This window comes from Hipposideros armiger, unplaced genomic scaffold (assembly GCF_001890085.2).
Source record: "Hipposideros armiger isolate ML-2016 unplaced genomic scaffold, ASM189008v1 scaffold_719, whole genome shotgun sequence".
NCBI lineage: Eukaryota > Metazoa > Chordata > Mammalia > Chiroptera > Hipposideridae > Hipposideros > Hipposideros armiger.
In genome coordinates, this window is record NW_017732069.1 from 239,898 (window position 1) to 262,120 (window position 22,223).

General features: G+C 42.9%; 1 pseudogene; it reads left to right on the forward strand.

The window, feature by feature from the left end:
• Positions 1 to 22,223, forward strand: part of LOC109373401 (zinc finger protein DZIP1 pseudogene) — a 166,930-nt pseudogene that overhangs the window by 18,680 nt on the left and 126,027 nt on the right.

Genomic DNA, 22,223 nt, shown 5'->3' on the forward strand with positions numbered 1-22,223 from the left:
CCCTCCAACCCTCCACAATAACCCGCCCTGTGACCACCACCTCCATAGACTCCATGTTTATGTGCAGAGCCAACTGTCATGTCGTCAGCCTGGAAAGCCTCAGAGACAGTGTGCCGAGCAGGAGAAACCAGGCCCAAGGGGCAATCTGCCATCACCCTGGAGCTCAGGGTTTTGTTCTGAAACAGGTTTTGGCTTCATTATGGGATGCACAGTGGGGAAAGGCAGAGGTTTGACCATGAGAGGGAGGAAAGACCTTGATTGCCATGAAGTAGGACACATGTGTGGGTTTCCAGCATGCCTCCTGCAGCAGACACCTGAGTGGGCACCTTGCGTTGTCAGGTTCCCGCTCTGAGGTCCAGTGGGAGACGCTGAGAGGTTGGTTGCCTTCAGTTCCCCCTCTAGAAAGTGGGGATGCTGTTTGTGGTACTTGCTCTAGGTCTGTTGTGACGTAAAATTCTTGGACAGTATTTGACCCATGGCAGGTACTACCGGACCTGAACATGAGCTCTTGTCATGACCAGAACATCTGCAGATGATAACTTCAACATTGAGTGTTTAGTGATTTCGAGCATCTTTTCATATGTCTATTGGCCATCTGTATGTCCTCTTTGGGAAAATGTCTATTCAGGTCCTCTGTCCAGTTTTTAATTGGATTGTTTGTCTTCTTGTTGTTGAGTTGTATGAGTTCCTTATATATTTTGGATAATATCGGAGGCGTTGTTTGCAAATATATTCTCCCATTCAGTTAGTTGCCTCTTTATTTTGTCGATGGTTTCTTTTGTTGTGCAGAAGCTTTTTAGTTTGGTATAGTCCCTATGGTGATGGAAGGAGAACTGACTCTGGGTGGTGAACACAATGTGATATATAGATGGTGTAGTACAGAACTGTACACTTGAAATCTATGTAATTTTACTATCCATTGTCACCTCAATAAATTTTAATTAAAAAAAAAGCATTGGGTGTTTACCATGCACATGCTGGAATACAATTTCACACTATTATAAAAGTGGGATATACTCGAGACATAAACATATAAGGAATTTGGCCCAAAAGATGTCAAGAAATTATACTTTGAGTAAGGAAAACACATTAGAAAAATATCCTAAATGCTGAAAGACACTTTGGCAGTCAAAGACATTTCAGTGAATTTCACTGGTAGTTTGAATCTCTGTAAAACAACTCGATTCCTTATTTCCTCTTTAATCGCTGTCCCTTTTGTGATTGTGGTACTGCTGTCCAGAGTATACTATTAAACACCTCTTTACAGAACAAGACTCCAGCTGATCTTTCTCTCAAAAGATCACATGGGGTGATTTTTAAAAGACCCCAGATATACAAAAAGCTATCTCTTTTTCAGGCTTTAGGAGGGGGTCTTCAGAAAGCGTGAGCCAAACACAAAATGAAACCCGCTTATGGCTCAGCTACAAAAAAAAAAAGAAACCTGCTTTTTCTTTTCTTCCTTTTTCAGACATGTGAGCAAACTGCCCATATACAGGCTCTGCCAGGCTGGTGGGGTTTCTTTCTATTAGATGGTTGATTCTTCATTTTGGATCCCCCTTTCCCTAGAACCATTTTTATTTCTTACAAAAGAAGCAGGGCTAGCTGCCTGCCAGGGCATAGCACTTGGGTTTGCGCAGAGACATGTGAAATCTAAGCCAGGGGACAGGACTCTGTCATCCCCCACCAGTTCCCCAGGGCGGTGTTACCTGTGCCGCACCTCCTGAAGCCAGTGCATCAGCCTGCGACCCCGCCTGGTGGCACTGAGCTCATCAGCTGTGTGCACTGCTTTCTGACTTTCCCTTGAGTGTGGTCCTGCAGGAGCCTATCTTACAGGAGTATAAGGTTCACAAATCCCAGAGGGCCGGTGACAGGGTCTGGAACAAGTCCATGTAGTCCTGGTCACAAGAAAAGTTGAGTGAGTGAGAGAGACAGAAGAAGAAAAAGGCTCATGCCACTCCCTCTGTCGACTTTGAAAGTAACTGTGTGCTTGCATTTGAAGACTATAGAACAAAAGGGTGAATATAGACTTTTACAAAGGGAAGGATAACAAAGCAGCTGTCCCATGACACCCCATTATCCGCCTGGGTGTTGCCCCTTGTGTCGCCATCTGTGGAGCAGGGCATGATGCACTTCCTCAGAACATACCTAGCAAGGCGGCTGTGGCGGCTTCAGCAAGGAGAGGCCTCACCATCAGCCCGTACTTGCAGCATCCACAGGGCACGGGGCTTCCCCCCTCACACCATCCCTGCCCTGCTCGGCTGAGGGGCCACCCTTCCCCAGCTGCAACCCCTCTCCTTGGATGCTCCTTTTCTCTTCAGCTCCCGGAGCCTCTTTCTCCTGTCTCGCATCTCTCCTTCCCCAGGGATATCTCCATCAGGCATGGGCAGGTTCACTAGCTCCATGTTGGGTAGCTCTGCTGGGGGACTGAGTTGGAGGAGGGAAGATGACATCCTACAGGGTGGCACTGGTGTCCTAGCTCCTATAACTTACTTTGCAAAACAAACCAAAAAACCCCCCAAAACTTCCTTTTCCTTATCAGTCCTGAGTTTTATTACAAATGTGCCCCCAACATAAACCCTTTTAAACATTAGCCAGGCTTAGGTGTGTGACAAGCCTCAAGAAGGGAAGTGTACCACCCGGCCCAGAGGGTGACCAGGGTTTAGGTGAAGGTGGGGACAATGCCCCGCTGACACAATAAACGATTGTGTTCCAAGGTGGCCCACTCTGCGGACAAAGCGACCCTCTGGGTTTATCCAAACACATTTATTTTTCACATTGAATTAATTAAAATTAATTTGAATTAATTAATTAATAAGTATTGACAGGCACTGTGCTACACACTCATGTACTAATCTTGAGTAAGTTCAATCTTGACAGCTCCGAAATTTCAATGAGATAGAAACACATGTAAACAAGGCTTTATAGTGAAATGAAGCAGCTGTTAATAAAGCCCTTTATACAATGATATGGCTGCAAAGCAGGACTTAACGTGTCGTGTGTGTCATGTAACAGGAGGCTCTAAGCACTGAAGCCAACTCTGTTTGTAGCTGAAGCTAATGATACTTACTAGGTGGAATTAATTTTTTGTTGCCTGGAACTTGTATTCTTAAATTGAATATTCTTAGCTTTGAGAGCATTTGGTGTGGAATCCTGGCTCAACTATCTACTGGTTTTGTAAACTTAGTCAAGTCACTTAAACCCTGTGCCTCAGTTTACCTTTCTGCAAAGCGTGGGTGATAAAAAAGTACTTAATGCATAGGGTGTTCTGAGAATTAGATCGGTTAACACGCGAGACGAGCTTGGATCAGAGCCTGGCCTGCAGCGAGAACGCCATCAGCTTCAGCTCTGTTGCTATGTACCATGGTTGTTCTTATTGTCATCATTAGTGTTGATGGATTACCCTGTCATTGATCTTTCTAGTGTAAAAATAATACTTGAGTCCGGTTGCACGTACAGGATTCTCTGAACCTAATTAACTCTGGACAGTGCATCACTCACGGGGCAGCTTGATAGTCTGACACTGGATTGGATCCCTGCTGACTGTGCCATAGCAGCCAATCAGGCTGACTGGCAGCAATAAAACTTTTGGTCAGAGGAGTTCAAGAACTATTCTTATAAAAGATACTTAAAAAATAAAATAAAATAAAAATAAAAATCAGAAAAAGATGACTTTTATTAATTAAAAATAAAGTGAAACGTCTCAGAAGGTGAAGGCCTGTCATTTCCACCTGGCTAACACAATGATCCTGGTACTGTAGTATCCATTACTGCTGTAGGCTATGAAAATGAGTGGCTCATCATATGACCTTTTTATTTTCTGGAGAGACTGGGAAAGAGAAAATAATTTGTTTACAATCCCAGCCAATTCTGGGTCCTTGGCAGCTAAGAGATTATTCTTCAGTGTATTTCTTTCAATTTGCATCTTGTCATGGGCTGCAAACAAATGCCATTGGATGTTTAAATATTTTGACTGGGATTCTCCTTACCTAGATCGTTAAGCTCATTAGGTGCAAGTATGGACTGAATTATGCCCCCCAATCTATATATTGGATCCCTAATCCCCCATGTGACTATATTTGGAGAAGGGACCTTTCGAGAGTTAATTAAGGTTAAGTGAGGTCACAAGGGTGAGGTCCTGATCCAATAGGCCTGGTGTCCTTATAAGAAAAGGCAGCGAAACCACAGCTTTCTCTGTCTCTGCCATGTGAAGGCACAGCTAGAAGGTGGCATTGGCAGAACAGGAAGAGAAGAGCTGACCCTGCTGGACTTCCAGCCTCTGGAGCTGTGAGAAGCCAATGTCAGCTGCTTAAGCCGCCCAGTCTGTGGGACTGTGTTATGGCAGCTCACTTCCCATTTCACATGATCTCAAGAAACAGAGGACCTGCCAGACTTTCCAATACACCATAACCGGAGTCCCTTTTCCACCACTTTTGTGACATTTTCCCCCTTTTTCTTTAAGCTGTCACAGGCAGCTGCCTCAAGGCCTTAGGCTTCTCGAACCCTCTCCCGAGGCCCTTCATTCTTCTCAAAGTGAGGCTCTTCAGCATTTTACCAAAACTCTTTTGAAGGCCCTGGTAGCTTCTACTTGCCGCTGTCCCAAAACCAATGCCCGTATTTTTGGTATTTATCATGGCAGCACCCTGCTTCTAGGTACCCACATCTGTTCTGGTTATCTACAACTGCATAACAAATCATTCCAAATCTCAACGGCTTAAAACAAGAACAATCATTTATTTTGTTCCTGGATGTGCGGTTTGTGCAGCGCCTGGCAGGACAGGACGTGGTGTTGGGTGACCCGCACAGACCTGATTCTGAGATGGTGCACCAACATGGCAGTGGGTCGGTGCAGGGTGTTGGCTGACAGCCCAGCTGTGGCTGAGGACTCAGGTTACTTCCTGTGGATCTCTCTGGGTTACATGGACTTTCTCCCAAGACAGAAGGAATCAAAGATTGTTCCCCAGGTCTGGACAGAGAACCTGGCAGTGTCCCTTCCACTATAGTCCAGTGGTCAGGCAGCTGCAGAGTTCAGACTCAAGGGGAGTGGACATGCACCCCAAGTCTTGATGGGAGTAGTGCTAGGGATTTGGGGCTATGTTCTAAAGCCAACATCATTTTTAAAAAATGCAAACATTTTAAAAAGTCATAGTTATTAAATTGGAGAGCATATGATGCTCCACAATGGGGAAATTGTTAAACATTTTTAAAATAAAAGTCATTTTAAATCCTATTATTCCTTTCAAAGTAAAGAGCATACATACAAACCTTGAAAATTAAATCAACTCACCCCTATATTAACCCTTGTGTTTCTGGTTCTGTGACAATGGTCCACTTAAAGACATGCAGATTTAAGAGATTTCACCCCAAATAGGGGCCAACTTCACTAACTCGTTTCTTCATCTTTAAAGTGAAAATAGAGTTGATCCTACAACATGACCTCATGGCACTGTGGCTATAACTAAACTAACCCACACTGTTCCCAAGGTTTCATGTTCCATCACTGAGCCCATTGAGTTTTAGTTGCAACATTTTAGAGTATATAACCAACAATTTATAAATAGCTGTAGCTAAAAAAATTTATGCAGTCTTAAATTGAATGTGTGTCCTGGTTCAAACACTCAAAGAAAGGGCTTTTAAGAGAGTCTGACATAAGGTGATTCAAAACCATTTTACATTTACATTTAATGTGCTGTTGTGTTTGAAACCATTTATTCTCAGGCAATGCCCTTTTGCTCTGATGTCTCCATTCCTGGGAAGTAGTGCTCCATAAAGATGCCAGTGAAATTCTTCACCTTTCTGTGGGATCTTCAAGTAATTTTAGAAGCATGTTTTATTTCTGACTTTATGAATGCACAAATGGGGACAAGGAAGCCTCAGTGAGCTGCTCTCAGGCGGAGACAAGATTGCTGGGTTGGGGTGCCCGCCCCAGCTGCCTAGGAGAGCTACTTAATTGTGCTGTGCATTTAGAGCTTCCACTACTGGTGCCTGAGCAGGTACAGGCTGAATAATAGCCCCAAAACATGGAAATGGATTTGCTCAGAGATTTCAGTCAGATATTTCTCCAAGTTTAGGGTCTTCCAGACAATACTACTTTCTTGAATGTTGGAGCCTACCCCCAGGGAGCTTCCTGTCACCTTAGAAATTATGAGCCAATGTGTAGCTCAGGTCTAATTGTTCTACAGCATTACCAGTTCTTAGGAGCTCGGCAGAACTATATTGATATTTATCATTTATTTTTTTCATGTTTTTATTTTTATTTTTGAAGGCTTTATTTTTTTAGGTTTATAGAAAAATTGAGAGGAAGGTACAGATACCTATATACTCTCCAACCATACACATGCACAACGTCCCACACTGTCAGTGTCACTCATCAGAATGGAACACTTTTTACTAAAGATGAACCTACACAGACACGTCACCATCACCCAGAGTCCACTATTTACATCAGGGTCACTCATGGTGTTGCCCATTCTGTGGGTGTGGACAAATGTCTAATGACACGTACCCACAATTCTAGTGTCACACAGAGTAGTTTCACTGCCCCGAAAACCCTCTGCTCCCCCTGTTCATTCCAAACCCTGACAACCACTGATCTTTCCTGCTCCATAGCTGTGCCTGTTTCAGAATGTCACAGAGCTGGAATCACACAGTATGCAGCCTTTTCAGATTGGCTTCTGTCACTTAGTTATATGCATTTTAGGTCCTCCCATGTCTTTTCATGGTTTGATGGCTCATATTTTTTAGTGCTGAATAGCGTTCATTGCCTAGATGGACACAGTTTGTTTATCCATCACCTACTGAAGGGCATCTTGGTTGCATCCAAGTTTTGGAGATTATGAATAAAAGTGCTATAAATATCCACGTGCAGGTTTTGGTGTGCACATACATTTTCAACTCTTTTTTAGATAAATAACCAAGGAGCATATAATTTATGTTTGTGATCAGAAGATATCTAGTTTTCTGTGATAGGATGGAACCCAAACACTACAATTCCATATTATTAAAGATTTGTTGGGAATATGCTTCTCTTCCCAGAGCTGTATAATATTTTGGGCCTGTGTGTCTTGTATAAAGAATTGGAGTAGTGAATGCACACACACCCATGCATATACATAGTTTTTATTCTAACAATGCCATGCAAAACACCTTGTTGTTTCTGGAGCTGCAGTGAGCGCCCCTTTGTCTTATCCATGGTTACTTTTTAGGAAGTGCCACTGCACCACTGGCTCCTTCATGGAAATGCAGGCCATGGCAGACAACTGGCCAGCAATGTGGCACTGAGATCTAACATGACTCAAATAAATGTTACTCTAAAATTGCACTTGAATCATCAGCATTTCTTTACCTATCTATATATTTTATATATTTAAGAATTTTTTTTTCAGAAATCCACTTCAATTTTATTTAAATGCCATTTTTGTACAAATTTCTCTTTTCTTCACTTGCTTTTCAAAACTTATTACTAATATTCTTTTCCTTAGATTTGTATTCTACAGCAAAATGGCATTGTTTTTCTTTAACCTCAGGTACTAATATTTAAGGACTATGAGTGCATATTTTTCACTAAGTATACTTTAAAATAATACTCAAGTATCATATAAAAGCAGTGAGTTGTGGTTGTGGGCTGAACAATTAAAAAAAACAGAACTCTAGAAATATAAAAGCTTGGTTTGTAGAAGGCAAGTGTTTTCATGGTGGTTTAGTTACTTATTGGTATATTGTAGCTGACCCTTCTTTTCAGGATACTTAATATCAAAACCAAGACAAAAATTGCAGGTGGTCTTAGCTTAGAGGATCCAAGAACCAGTCTGTTTGTGTCCCTTGGAAATCATGAGAAATAACAATGTCTGTCAGTTATCAAGCTATGAAACTCAGTGCCCTGTTTAATCCACACAATAGCTGTCAGAGGTGCGTTTCGTGAATGAGGAAGCTCCGGGTTCCCTGGTCTGTATTTCAGGAGTTGGACAGAGGACCCCAACAGAGAAAAACATCCAATCACCCTAAAAAGAGTCTGTTTTCCCTTTTAGTTTCCTGCTACAAGCAAGTGGGGGGAATCATAGACTTCTCCTCCCACAAAGTAATCAAAAGTGTAGATGAATATTTATTAAACTAGATTTCATTTCTGGTTACAATTCATGCAATTTACAAATACGAGAAGACTTAGGAATTCTCTTATGCTGGCTTTAGAGTTTTGCAATCAGAGATACAAGAAGTGTCTGCTGTCTCATAGCCCGTTGGTCAATGGCTTCTTAACAGGTCCTGGCCCCTTGTTAAACTGCCCCCCTAACTGGGAGGCTTTTGTCCAGGAGATTAGTTCTGCCTCTTCTAGTAGAATTCACATCCTGCACAGCTGTAGGTAGGCATCAGGACAACGAGGACAGTGCTCTGGAGCAAAGGAAGGTGAAGGGGTGCTAGGGAGGGGCTCAAGGCAGTCTCTGTGCTCCTGCCACTGTTTGGGGGGGTGTCTTCAGGGAACAAAGGTGGAGCCGTGGGGTGGGGTGAGCAGAGGGCTCCTCCATTTCCTGAGGGAAGGGCCAGGGGCCAGGGGCCAGAGCAACTGGGCACATTTACAAGTGATTTTCATTGTTATCTGACACGTTTCTCTGCTAGAGTACTGTACTTGTGACCATCGACTTATCAGCTACTTTAAAAATGTCATCTGATACCTCCTCACCCTGGTCAGAATGGCTATCATGAATAAATCAACAAACAACAAGTGCTGGCGAGGCTGTGGGGAAAAGGGAACCCTGGTGCTCTGTTGGTGGGACTGCAGACTGGTGTAGCCACTATGGAAATCAGTATGGAGGTATTTCAAAAAACTGGAAATGGAACTACCGTATGACCCAGCAATTCCACTCTTAGGTATTTATTCAAAAAAACTCAAGACATTAATCTGAAAAAATATATGCACTCCTATGTTCATTGTGGCGCTATTCACAGTAGCTAAGACTTGGAAACAACTGAAATGCCCATCGGTAGACATTATTATCGGTAGATATTATTCAGCCTAAAAATTCCTGCCACTGTGACAACATGGATGGGCCTTGAGGGCATCATGCTACATGAAATACACTGGCCACTGAAGGCCAATGACACTATGGTCTCCCTGGTGTGAGGAATATGACTTGGTCTTTAGTTCAGACATTTTTGTCAGCTCACTCTCTGTGTCTGGTTGAGATGGGAGGAGGTAGGAGGTTTGTTAAAACGTATAAAGTGTAAGTTGTGTCTTTCCTTCCTAGGACTCTTTCAAAGGGATCCCATTTAAAATTCCTGTGGCTATACTTTATTCCTGGACCAAATAGCCATCAGGATGCTAGTGTATTCTAGTTCAAAAAAAAGTTTTACCAAAGCAAAAAAAAAAAAAAAAAAAAGAACAGATACCCCAGTCAAAATTCTCTGAACGTGGCTTTTATTTATAGGTAGTGCTTGATGTGCAAAGTGACTTCTGAACCATAAACATGAACATGAGGTCATTGCCCTAGGGAGCTAGTGATCAAAGCCAAGCATGTGGTAATTACCTGCTCTCTGTTTCTTTGTAACTGACTTGTAGAGTCCACATATAGGTGACATCACGGAGCCTCTCCTGTGTCTGCTTTTTTCACTTAGTGTAATGCCCTTCAGGTTCATGCACGTTATGTCAGATGACAAATTTCCTTCTTTTTATGGCTAGTAATATTCCATTGTGTACATATGTGCCACCTCTTCTTTATCCATTCTTCCATTGATGGACACGTAGGTTGTTTCCATGCCCTGGCTGCTGTAAATGGCGCTGCAGTAAACAGGGGGGTGCAGGCATCTCTTAGAAATCCCGATTTCATTTCCTGTAGGTATATCTAGAAGGGGGATTACTGGATCACAGGGGGTGCGTAAATTGTGGAAGTGGGGAGCTGTTGGTCAAAGGGCACAGAATTCCAGCTGTTGGTCAAAGGGCACAGAATTCCAGGTATGCAGGATAATAAGTCTAGATATCTGATGGTCAGTGTGATGACTGTAATTAACAATATCATACTGAATACTGCAGATTTGCTAAGAAACTAGAATTCAGGTACTCTCATCACACGCACAAAAAATGGTAACCATGTGAGGAGATGTGGAGCACAGCAATCACTGAACTGTGTGTGTGTATGTCATGTTATCATATTATACATGTCACATCTACACAGTTTTTACTAACTAAATAAATACCCAAACACTTGAGAACTGGAAAGTGTCAGACTGAGCCAGTGCCCCTGGGGATGGATCACATGACTTGACCTTTTCTCTCTGACACAATTTAAGTCGCATGTGCCATGGCTGTCCCTTCAGGAAGCGAGTGCTTACCTCATAGTGCCCAGATTTACCCTCTAGGGAAGTCCAAAGAAGGGACAACTTCAACCTTCTAAACTAACATCTCAAGACGAGGGTGCTGTGCTTGCTGTAAGAATGGTTTTTGGGCTTCCGCAACCAATTGTGCACCTTGAGAAGATGGCGGAGCAGACACAGGTGGTGAGGGCACAGTTCACGGAGAACTAAGTGTGTGGGCACAGAGGCCAAGCCCTATCCCAGCAGAGCCTCCAGGGCAAATACATGTTCATCTTTCTAAACAGCAGCTATGTGTTTGATTGGCATGAGGCTGTTCTTCTCAAATTCAAGGGCCACAACCTTTTACGACAGCACATACTCTCCAGGGAGACAGTTTAAGAAAACACATATTGTGGCATGTTTTTTATTGAGTTCTATGTATTTCTACTTATGCAAAAGATTTGTAGGATATAATTAAGCTACAGAGAAGAATCCAAAACAGCAAGAAAATACTTGTATTTCTTAAAGGTAGTCTAAATGTTTGTGAAATCTTCCTCCTTTTTAACATTTTGTACCATTTTCAAGAACTTGTTGATATTTTACCAGTAAGAAAAACAAACATAAAATGAATAATAAAACAAATAAATTGAAAACAGGGAGATTGCTGTGATATCCCTTCTTAAGCCAGCAATGCCAGAACTGAAATCTTACCACCATCTAAAGCTAATGAGTAATGGTGCTGATCTTTGTTGGAATTAAAAAGTAATCACACATAATCATTGCAGTCCAAATTTATGAACTTAGAAAAATCGGTGAGATCACTATTACCATCTTTGCGGCAGCAATCCTTTTAGTAAAGACATTTAGGTATTTAGATCCCAGGGACACCTTTCATTAAGAATTGCACCCATTCCACGTTTACAAAAAGAAATGTTCGGGAGACATGCCATTAGGTACCTTAGGTCATGAGGAAACTCTGAAAGTAGATGTTAGAGATTTTGATTTTCTTAGTTTTTGTAGCAATTACTAAGTATCTACCTTATCCCTTTGTGTGAAGAAAAGGCTACTTTGAAATTAACACATTTTTCCCGGATTCCGTTTCTCTGAGGCAGGACACCCCCATGGCGGTCACATCCACGGCGTCCTGTTCTGTTCTTGGACCACGCGGCAGTGCTTTGTGTGGCAACCAGAAACCAAAGGACAGCATTTGTAGCCGTGCTTCCCACGCTGTAACCTGCCTTTCACACCTTCTCGCCCTCAAGCACACACAACAACAAGCGGCAGAGCTTGGAGGACAGATGTCCCAGGGAAGGGAAGGAGAAGGTCTCACTGAAATGCAGTACTCTCCTGCGCCCCGTGTGTGGAGGGGCGGCCCTCACAGAGCTCTGACTGCAGACAGACGGCCCATCCCTGGGTATCCGTGCCTGTTGCAGGTGGCTGTGTGTGGATCTCGGGCTGTTTTTGTCATTAGTGCTCTCTGGAGAGGTACCTTGCATTTTCGTAATGCGGTGCTGACCTGGGGTGGGAGGCTGAGGTGCTGGGCTCCTCCTGGCCACCAGTTCCTTGTCAGAGACCTTCTGGGTTCAAGTGGCTGTCACTTCCTGCTGTGAGCCCGAGGCCACCTGGAATTCTGCAGCTTCTGTCCTCGGGTTGAAAGGTGGGTGTGTCCTTTTAGGCCACAAAGACTCTACAGATGGCAGTTGGCTGCATTGCATCTGGTTTCCATTTTTTAAAGTGAACTTTAATTTTGTCATTGTGGGTTTTATTTCCATATGACACCAGATTTAATCTTTCCTTAATAATGTGCTGCTGTAGATTTAAACTCCTTTTAAGAGGACATCTTTGGCCTGTGCGACTAAGCAAAATCTTTATTTTTTTGTTTTTAAGCCAAAGGTTAGTTCCTGAACTTTCAGATAAAAATAGTGGTTCCCTAAAATTATTTCTAGGAGATCCCAGTCTTTTGCTTCTACCTAGAGAAAAGGATTTACAAATTCCTCCTGCTCCAGACGAGTCATGAAAAAAGAATGGATAATAAACGTGCTGCCTCTGACCTCTTGCCAGCACCTGTACGCCCAGGTACATCATGGAAGATCATTGAGGATTGTTCAGACAGATGGGTACATAAATGTCCAGGGTTATCAAGCGGTCCTAGTATTTTGCTTCCGCTGGGGCAGAAGTCGCCGGCTGCACCTCACACAGCCAGCCCTGGCCTTACTCTTCGGCTGCACACCCTGACTCATGCCAAGGTCACCCCGACTGGCCCTCTCCCTGGCTGCTCGAACGGAGGCTGACTGGGACCAGGTCTGAGGGCTTTCCGCTGGCTTTCCGATTGAGTTGAACATCTGAGGACATGACTAAGCCATATACATCAACATTTTAATTTTTATTTATAGCAGAAATTGTTGTGATTGGCCATGGATCTCATTCTTTATAGATTTGAATCAATGACTTAAAAAGCATGTATGGGACATGTACTAAAAGATCAGCCTGTCTCATTTAATCCTCAGAGCACATGGAGTCCGTGTTCTTACCACCCCTGTTGGGAAACTGAGATGCATGGAGTTTCCAGGGTTTGGCAAGGAGCCCATGCATCGAGAAGTAGCCCGTTCGGGTCGATCCCTTCCAGTCGATCCCTTTCCATGGCAACGCTTGGCCTCTAGCGATGGTGCTGAAGTGGGTGACCCCCCCCCCATAGAATGGAACTTCAAAACCTGCACTTTTGGGGTGCTCCGATCTTGCAGAAAAATCTATTCACTCTTGCAAACATTTTATAGGAGATCAATTAAAAGGGGGAAGGGGATAATCTCTGATCCACCACCTCGTGACTGTTGACAAATATTATTTCTTTTTTAAGTGGGCTGTCAGTTTTATTAATACAAAAATTCTCTGGGAATTGTAATGAACTTTTATGGTTGATGGATTTTAGAATGATTCTGCAGGAGCTCCTGGAGACAGAAGTGGGCAGTTGCTATGACGTGGGAGGAAGAGGGCCAACTCTGGACTCATGTTGTCTCAGTTTGAACCCATGCCCTGACATTGGTTTCCTATATCTGAGTCTCATTTTTCTCATTTCTCAGATGGATCTAATGATACCTATCTTGATATCATCATAACATCTATCCACATAGCTGCTTACAGAGGCAGCGTGTAGGAAGTGGTCTGCAGGGTCTGGCACAGAGTACGCATCAGAGGCCCCTGGGAAGCCCTTGCATGGAGACTTTGGGCTGAGCTCTCAAGGATAATGTATGAAAGGAGTGAGGAGGCAGGATGGGCCGAGGGAGACGCTGAGCTCCTGCAGCTAATGATCCTGTGGGGAGTGGAGCTGGGCCTGCAGAGCCTCGTGAATGGAGGCAAGGTGGCTGGACCTTTGCTACCTCTTTGGAAGAGCCATCAGATGCAGCTGTTTCCAGGGAGGGTCCTGGGTTGTGGGTGAGATGACTCCTTGCAGTCAGAGCAGTTAGTTCCTAGGGAGGGACTGAGCTGCTGACCATCAGCAGGCTGCAGTCCTGAGGATGGAAGGAATGCCTCCACCCGAAGGGTATCTGGCCAGCTCAGCTTGTCAGCCATCCACGCAGGGATGGCCTCAGTGGGAGTAGTGTTGTTAGTGCTCATCTTCATCGTCAGTGTTACTGAAAACAGTGGCCAGCAGACAGGCTCCCAGACAGCCATCCCCAACTCACTGCAGCCCAGGACACAAAGTGTCTCATTCAAGAACATGAAGTGACTAATCCAGCATTGTCATCCCTGAAACTTAAGAAGAAACTTAGAAGACATTGAAATTCTGAATGAAGTTGAAAGCAGTTTTGGCTACATATCTGAAATGCTGACGTGAGACGTAGAGAAATCCACTGGGTTAAACTGGCACTTATTTCCCGGATGTCACAACCTGAGACGTGGACCTGGAAACAGTTTTGGAAATGATACTGTACTTTTCATGTTTTGAAGCAGTTAATATTTGTACAAAAACATCACAAATTAAGTGTCCTTATCAAGGCATTTAAAATGTAGAAAGACTTCAGATACATATGTATTTTGAATTGAAGTCTGAGCAACACGGAGAAGATAAAAATAAATGAGATGACCAAAGAAAAGATGGTCATGAGATCATGAGAATGGGCTTTGCAAAGGGTTAAGCCCTGCAAAAGGCTTGTTATTAACCTTAAGCATGTGTGTATCCATGACCTTGCAGTTCATAATCTCCTTCAAACTGTTTAACAGGGGAAGGTTATGAAACTGAAATGCATTGCCTAGACGACGGCAGGACAACAGAAGACCGATCAGAGGTCTACGATAAATAGGTATAGTTGGTGCTGAGCAAAGCCCAACAGCCCCACAGAGAAACAGTCCCATTACATGAAAATCAGAAAAAGAGCTTTTTTCTTTTCTGCCTTAGTTGGTAAGAGCCAGCGAGAGCCTCTCTGATCTTCCCAGGTTGTGAAGGACGGGGACACACAATGCTGATGGGGCCCCATGCATTTTGAATACTTCGACCTCGGCCTCAGGTCTCTGAGTTTGACTTACCTTAGAAGGTAATGTCCTTCCATCAACAGCTTAGAACACTGATGTTAAGAAAAGGGTGGAGCGACGTATTCACATAAATAGTGAGACTCTAAACTTACTGCATTTGGCAGCCTACTAAGGAAGTAATTTCATTAAAAAAAATACAGAAATCAGGTAAGCGCAGCAGCACCACCAGGGGTGCTGGTAAAGGCAGAGGTTTTTGAACATGACTGCAGCCCTTGCTCTGGCCGGGCACGCCGCACATACAAAGGTACAGAGAACTCTCGAGTTCTCCAGCTAGCCGCCGCCTCCCCTCCTGCCTGGACCACCTGGCCCATGTTGGTGCACCAGGCAACTGACGGCAGCCGGGGCCCAGCACTTTTCATGTCACAGATTCTTCTTCGTTGACTGCATGAGCTCTGCTCTATGTGTATTAGAAATGGCATTTATCCACTTGAAAACGCTTTGGCCTTGACATATCAGAAGGGCTGAATTTTTTCCTTGTGCTTCAATTTAGTCCCCAGTGATTAGATATGCCTCTTTGATACTTACTCCAGTCTTAAGCTGAGCTCTTCAAAGTCCAAATGACACAGTTTGCTTTTTCTTTCCCTGGATTGTTTGATACCACTTTGAGAGATCAAATAAAATTAGAAAAAGTTTCCATCCTCTGGCCCATTGTTCACTGGTTTTGTTAGCTTTGCCGGTCCCTTTGCTCTTCACAATCATCTTCAGATTCTTGAAAGCTAAGCTGCTGGCATCCTAAACAGGTCTTTATGGACCTCAACAACATGGAGAAATAGATGGGGGATGAAGCTAGCTAGGTTAGAGCGCCCCGAGCAAGAGCCTCAGGCCAGAGGCAGTGTGCACTACTCCTTGGAAGGACTTCTGTTGCTCTGAAGACACAGAGGACACTTTTGTTAGATTCTAGGTCCTTAACCCTGTGTTTAGGGTCTATCAGAAAAGCGCTCAGTGCCATTTCATGTTCCTGAAGGGTAGGGCCTGGTGTAAGTGACTTGATAAAGGACTGGATTCTCTGGGGAACACAAGGATTGTGTGAGGAAGTGTCACAGGGACTGTGTGCGTGTGCTCGGAGCTAGAACCTTCTAGAAGGGCATTTTCTAGCCTGGATCCCATAAATGGATTGAGAAGGGCCATAAGAAGGAATTTGTTGTTCTGCAGTAACAGGGTTTCATGACCAAACCATGTTTTTATAAAAGTTACCACCCATATCTGAATGAAAACTCTTTTTAAACTAATACTCAAATCTTAATGGCAAAACACTAGATTTACACTAAATGAAGGAACAGAGATCATCATGATTATTATTTCCAGTGAAACTTCACCTTTTCCAAATTTGATAACCATCCTAATAATTTACATGGCATCTCTAAGAGCAAGTTACAGAAAGTAAGGAACTTTCCCACCTATCAATAATAAACACATTTTGAGCAACTACGCTAGAAGAAAAACTAAACTATCTATTTTCTTTAGAGAAAAATATTTATAACTCATCAGGATATGAAGAAGTGATCAAGGAGCATTTAGCTAAAAAGGTATGAAAAGCAGAATTGGAACCATGTGTCAGGTAGTTCATGAATAAAAATGTGTTATTTTTATGGAGTTTTTGGATTTTCTTTTTAGTATTGACCAATTAGAAAAATAAATTTGTCATGTTTCTTTACTCATTCTAAATATTCTTTTTCACATCTGATTTTGTATTCTTTTAGGTAATAGTTTTGATTCTTTTAGGTGATTCAGTATCTCCAGTTAAATGTTCCATCGTCATTTACATTTGTAACCTCTCAGCACTTTTCCCAAACATGTGAGCTATTTCCCCATTCTGGGTCATGGTGTGTGAGTGCTCTGAGCAAGAACATGGCCTTAAGTGAAGTCTGGCCAGCTTGACCGCAGGAGACAATGTCAACACCACTATGAGCTGCCTTCTGGGCTTCCCGGGGAACATGTGTCAATAGCCTGTGCGGTCAGATATCTCCAAACCTCCTTGGACATGCCTGAAAGAGGATTATTCAAGCATTTGGCATTTAACAGATCCACAGTCCCCTTGAATGTCTCATGTGCACTGAGACTAGAAGCTTTCTTCCTTCTTCTCCCTATGTGAAGGGACCCAACCTTGAGATAACTCCACAATCTAAGCTTCCAGACCTGCTCCTCAAATCCTGAAAGATGGAGTTTGTCATTTAGAAATCCTTCTTTCCATGAACCACGTCTTTCAGGACGGTCTTGCTGGTATGGGCAGAAACACTGATTGGACACACAAAATGCACAGCTGAATATGAGCTTTTAGGGGTTTGCCTTCTCCTGCTGTGTCCCCAGTGCCCAGAACCATGGTGACCCAAAGCAGCTGCTCAGTAAATATCTCTTTAATGAAAGGTTGACCTCTGTCATGAAGAATTTCCCAGTCAATAGATATTGAAGTTTCCACCCCATTTGTGATTCTTCTCTACAACATTCAGTTCACTGTGAACACCCCTGTGATGGGGAAAAACCCACCATCTCCAAAGATGATTTGTATTTAGTTATAGGCCAATTTCATTATTAAAGAGTGTTTCCTTCTATTGACATTAAAATCTCACTGCAGCTTAATTATGTCCAATCTTCCTTCTCTCTCCACTGTTAATAGACCTATTATCCTGTCCATGATAGAAGCCCTGAAATATCGGAGGGGAGCTCCCTTCTGGTAACCAGGACGGACCTCTCTTGGATTAAGTGTCACTAGTTCCGGCACCATACTCCATGTCACTGCATTTTCAAATCTGTCGCTGCTCTCACTCTTGCCAACATGTATTCTCATCGATCAAAACCTCTTGTAAAATGGTTCATCCTGAACTGAGTGTCTTAGGGCTACTGCTTCTCTTGTTCTGGGTGCTGTGTTGGTCCAGGTGACATTTCAGCCAGCAGCTTCTCCTCACTGTTGAGCTTGCCATCGATGACGGCCATAAGTCTTGTCTTTTTTCCATGGTGGTATTTCTGTGCAGTTCACTTTTTTCTAAAGGCAGTGAATCTACATTTTCCTTGGTTACATTTCATTTGATTAATTTCTAAATGCTCACAACTTTTGCATCTTCATTTTATTATCTGATGACATCACATCCCCATTCCCATGTGCGCTGGGCAATCTGATGGGTCCCAATCTTCCTCTCTGAGGGGCCTTATTCCATCTCTGCGTTCTTCTTGACACAAGTTGTCAGCTCATCCATTTTTGCTCATCCACCTGGCATATATTTGTTAAGTGCTTATTCTGTGCCAGGCACTCTTCCACTGTATGGCCAGCAATAAAATGAAGTTTGGTCACCTTGTTTTGGACTTACACTGATGGGTATAGAGGCAGCTGGCTTTGCACCTCCCTCAGTGAAGGACACCTGCCTCTGTTTGTCTGTCTTTGCCCAAATCCCAGTGGTGAGTCAAGAGCAGGGCTACGTGGGTGTGATGCACTGGCCAGTGGTCATCTGTGTGCTCTGTCATTGGTCTGTGGCATGCTAAGTGCAGAAATGGAGGTGTGGCTTTCTGAAAATTGTAGAGTAACTTGACAGGGTGACTGTATGTCAATGTATATAATAATAAAAAGCTTGGTTTACATTTTGTATGCTTTTTTGTAGCTTCATTTTTCTAGTAATTCATTTTTATTGTAATTTACAAAATGTCCAAACTAGGCATTTTTAAGACAAGTAAGCAAATGAACTCCGAACTGGTCCTTTGCCACAGTTTGAGAATATGTGATCCAGAGCATCCCTCTGTCCTGGCAGTCAAGTGATACAGCCTTGGCTAATTGGAGTGTGCCATTTCAGATCCTCTGAGGGCCCCAGGTGTGCTCAGGTGTGCTCAGGTGTGCTGATCGAGGGTGCGGGCCTTGTCTGTGTCTGCCTCTCCCTAGTGCCCAGCACACTGCCTGACAGATGGCCGGCATTCCTTAAACATTTGAATGAAAGAATGACCATACAAGGTCAAGTTTCAAGTCCATTCAGTGTGTGTGGAAACAAGGTGGTCATGGCACACGGGCTTAGGAAACATATTCTACAATCTACTTCCTTCCTTGGCATTTTGATGTAGTACGTTTCTACCTAAGGAGGGAACAGTGCTAGTCCACAGGATGGAGGCTCTGCAGTGCATAGGATGAAGCATTGAATCATTTTACCTGCTCGATCCATCCCTGTTTTTACCTCCTCATTCCCATTTCTCAACAGCAAAACAACAAAAACCAGTCCACATCTCAGTTTTATATACGTTTTACATGTGGTATATATATCGTAGCCAGGGGTGTTTGCAGGTAAAGCTCTGACTCTCTACATGTTTGCATAGTAAGCCCTGACTGTATACATGTGTACATAACACACCAGCTGGGTACATGTATGTGTAGTAAGTCCTGGCTGTGTACACGTGAGCTTGTCTCTCTGCACAGGCTGACTGGCACTGGCCTTGCCCTGAGCTGCACAGGCCATCTCACTTCTCACTAGGCCCATGTGACATGCCTGAAATGTTGCATCTTTCTTACATTTTTCACGTTGAAATGACAAGTGTGTGTGTTTACACATATTACAGTGAATAAATTAACTGTAAAAAATAGCACTTCAAAAGTGTTCACAGCTTGCCTTAAGTTGATAGATTTCAACAACATTATCATGTCATGTGCCATGTCTTTTAATCTGGGTGGTTGAAGCCCATCAGAAACTACTTTTACTAATGAAACAAAGAGGAGAGGCATGGCAATATTTTGAATAATGTATTCAGAAACGTGTTCATTCGAAATAGTGAATGTTAACAATTATCTAGCATAGGGTTTCCCTGAAAGTCTAGAGATGTCTGTCTAAGTTTCTATTTTGGCCCTTCAGACAAGGTATTAACCAAGCCTGAACTATGTGGGGAATGACACTCACCACATTGGATAACTGATCCAGGATTATTTCATATTTGTTTGCTTTAAGGGAGATAACCCATGTTAATTTAAGCTTCTGATGATTGTCAACAAGTGGTGACGTGGGTGAATGTTTCAAAAATCATTTGGATTTCCCCCTTTAGGATAGACTTGTCACAGGACACAGATCGAGCCCGTGGCTTGGGGCTGGTGATGACTTAAATGGCAGTGGTCCTCTCCATGGCAGAGACTTGATCACCGATATTGCATGCAACTGCCAGCGCCTGGGGAGAGAGAAGTCCACTGATTTTCCTTGCTTTTCTTATTGTTTTAAATTGTCCAATGACAAGGCATCTCTTCCTGCCTGTACACAGGCCACATGGCTCCCTCTGTTCCCCGGAACCTCGGAACCTCGGACCGCCATTGGGATCCAGACACTCAGGCTTGAAAGCATGAGCACGAAATGAGCTACCAAACTTTGTGACACTTGTTGGCAGTTTTATAAGCTACAAAATACATCAGCTTGCCCTTAACCTTGCATTTTGTGTAAGATCTTGGCTAGGGTTAAAAGGTTCAAGTAAATTTTATGTCTTTCCATAATTTCATTAGGGTTAAGAGATACTATTATTTGGACTTTTCTAATGATCAACTAAATGTGACATATTTATGCATGATTTCTCACCTCTGAAGTTATTTAATAAGACTTTAATCCTAAGAATGGTTTTATTATCATCTATCTAGGATTTCTGTCTTTCAGTAGTTCTGCGTAGCTGTGGAAGGAGAATATAAGTGGAAGATTGAAGATTTTAAAAAAGATTTGGTCAATAAGCATTGACCTAGATTGTGGTCAATTTGATTGTGGCTAGACTTTGCTTGAAAAATTTGTTTATGTTGGAGAACTATGGTTGTTCTTGGTGTTAGCTCTTTTTTACCTTGGTCATAACAAAACGACACTATCAGTATTTTCATCACAGCAATTTTTATTAACAACAAATTTAAACACAAATGGTCCTTGCACTCACTGGTGCCTACCCTACCCTAGGGGCAGGGTTTAGAAATCATTGACCTACTTGTGTCCTCACGCTGCATTAGGAGCTTGACCTTTCTCCTGCCACCGATTGCCCGTTTCCTTAGTCGTGTATGTGCTGTGTCACTGTCTCTTCCTACGGCCCCACTTACCTGTGTTCACAAGCCCCCACAGTGATTTCCATAGAGGGGGTGACAGTAAATGTGTACTGGAGACACAAAACTGTGAGGCACCTGGATTTCACATCAGGTCTCATTTCAATAAATTCATTTTGATCTTGATGAAACCTAATGCAAGCTGCAGGTCAGGACACACAAACTTCCCCCCACCCCAGTAATACTTGTCATCTAGAGATAAAGTGAGTGAGGCAGACTTCCTGGGAAAATGGGCCTGGCTGTGTTAGGTGGTAAAATCTGTGACTCATGCCCACATAAGCCTCTAGATGGGGGACATTTGGGGATGGGTCTAATTGGGCCATATTCTAGGAATCAAGGTCTCCCAGTCACGGAAAAATTAATAAAAGTAAGCTAATGTTAAGGAGTCTAAAATAATTAATCAAAGAAATTAAAAGCATGGTATGCTAGACGCCTTTTCATCTTGCCTCCTCTCAGAATACAGAGGACTGTGGAAAGGTGCAGTAGAAAAGTCAAGGTTTTTTAAAATCTAATTTGACTTTTTTTTTGGAAAGCCCAGACAACATGTTTGACATGGGTCACCAGTTTCAGACATGGTTTTGCAAGGTCATTAATTACCTTTGATACTGAGCAAGAGGGGCTGGGATTGAAATAGAGATGCTAAACTACGGTCAGTCAGTAGTTTCAAATGATAAAACATCTCCTTCCACTGGGATTTTTACTGCAGACCTACTTCTGGTATTGCAACACTGTCTGCTTGGAGCTCAAATTATCTTAAGGAACAGGCACAGAGTAAATACAAGATAAAGAAACCACTTCCTCTTGAGGGACAGTGTCAGTCGTGTCCTGAGCTGGCTGTTGCTCAGTGTGGGGGTGCCAGGAGACCTGAATCCCAGCCACAGTGTTTGTGACATTCCTAGAATTTTCAGTTTGGGTGACTGATTGCTTAAGGTATAATGAGAGGGACATTTCCCAAGGATCAGGAGATTCATTTCCTCTTTCAGTGAAAGGAAGAAAGCTCTAAAGAAATGTTTCATTTACATTTTTCTTTAAGACAAACTAACATAAAACAAAACAGAAACAAGCTCAAAATAAATAAACAAAACAAAACAAAATAAAAAACTCATAGAGAGAACTGTCTTTGGTTTCCTGGGCAAAACCTTAAGGGCCCCAATCACTCCTTCAGTAAATGAAGAAAAGAAAGAAAGAAAATCCTTGAAAAGAAAACACCAATAAAGCAATCTGCATAATTAAATCACAACCCAGCAGGTTACAGCCTGGGGTAAGCCATTTGTATTTGATGTCTCTGGCTTTCTCAAAAACAAGAAAATCCTGTTCTGCTAAAAAAAAAAAAAAAAAAAAATCCCAGTTGTTATAATTCTAAGAAATCAAATATCACTGACTATAAATTCTG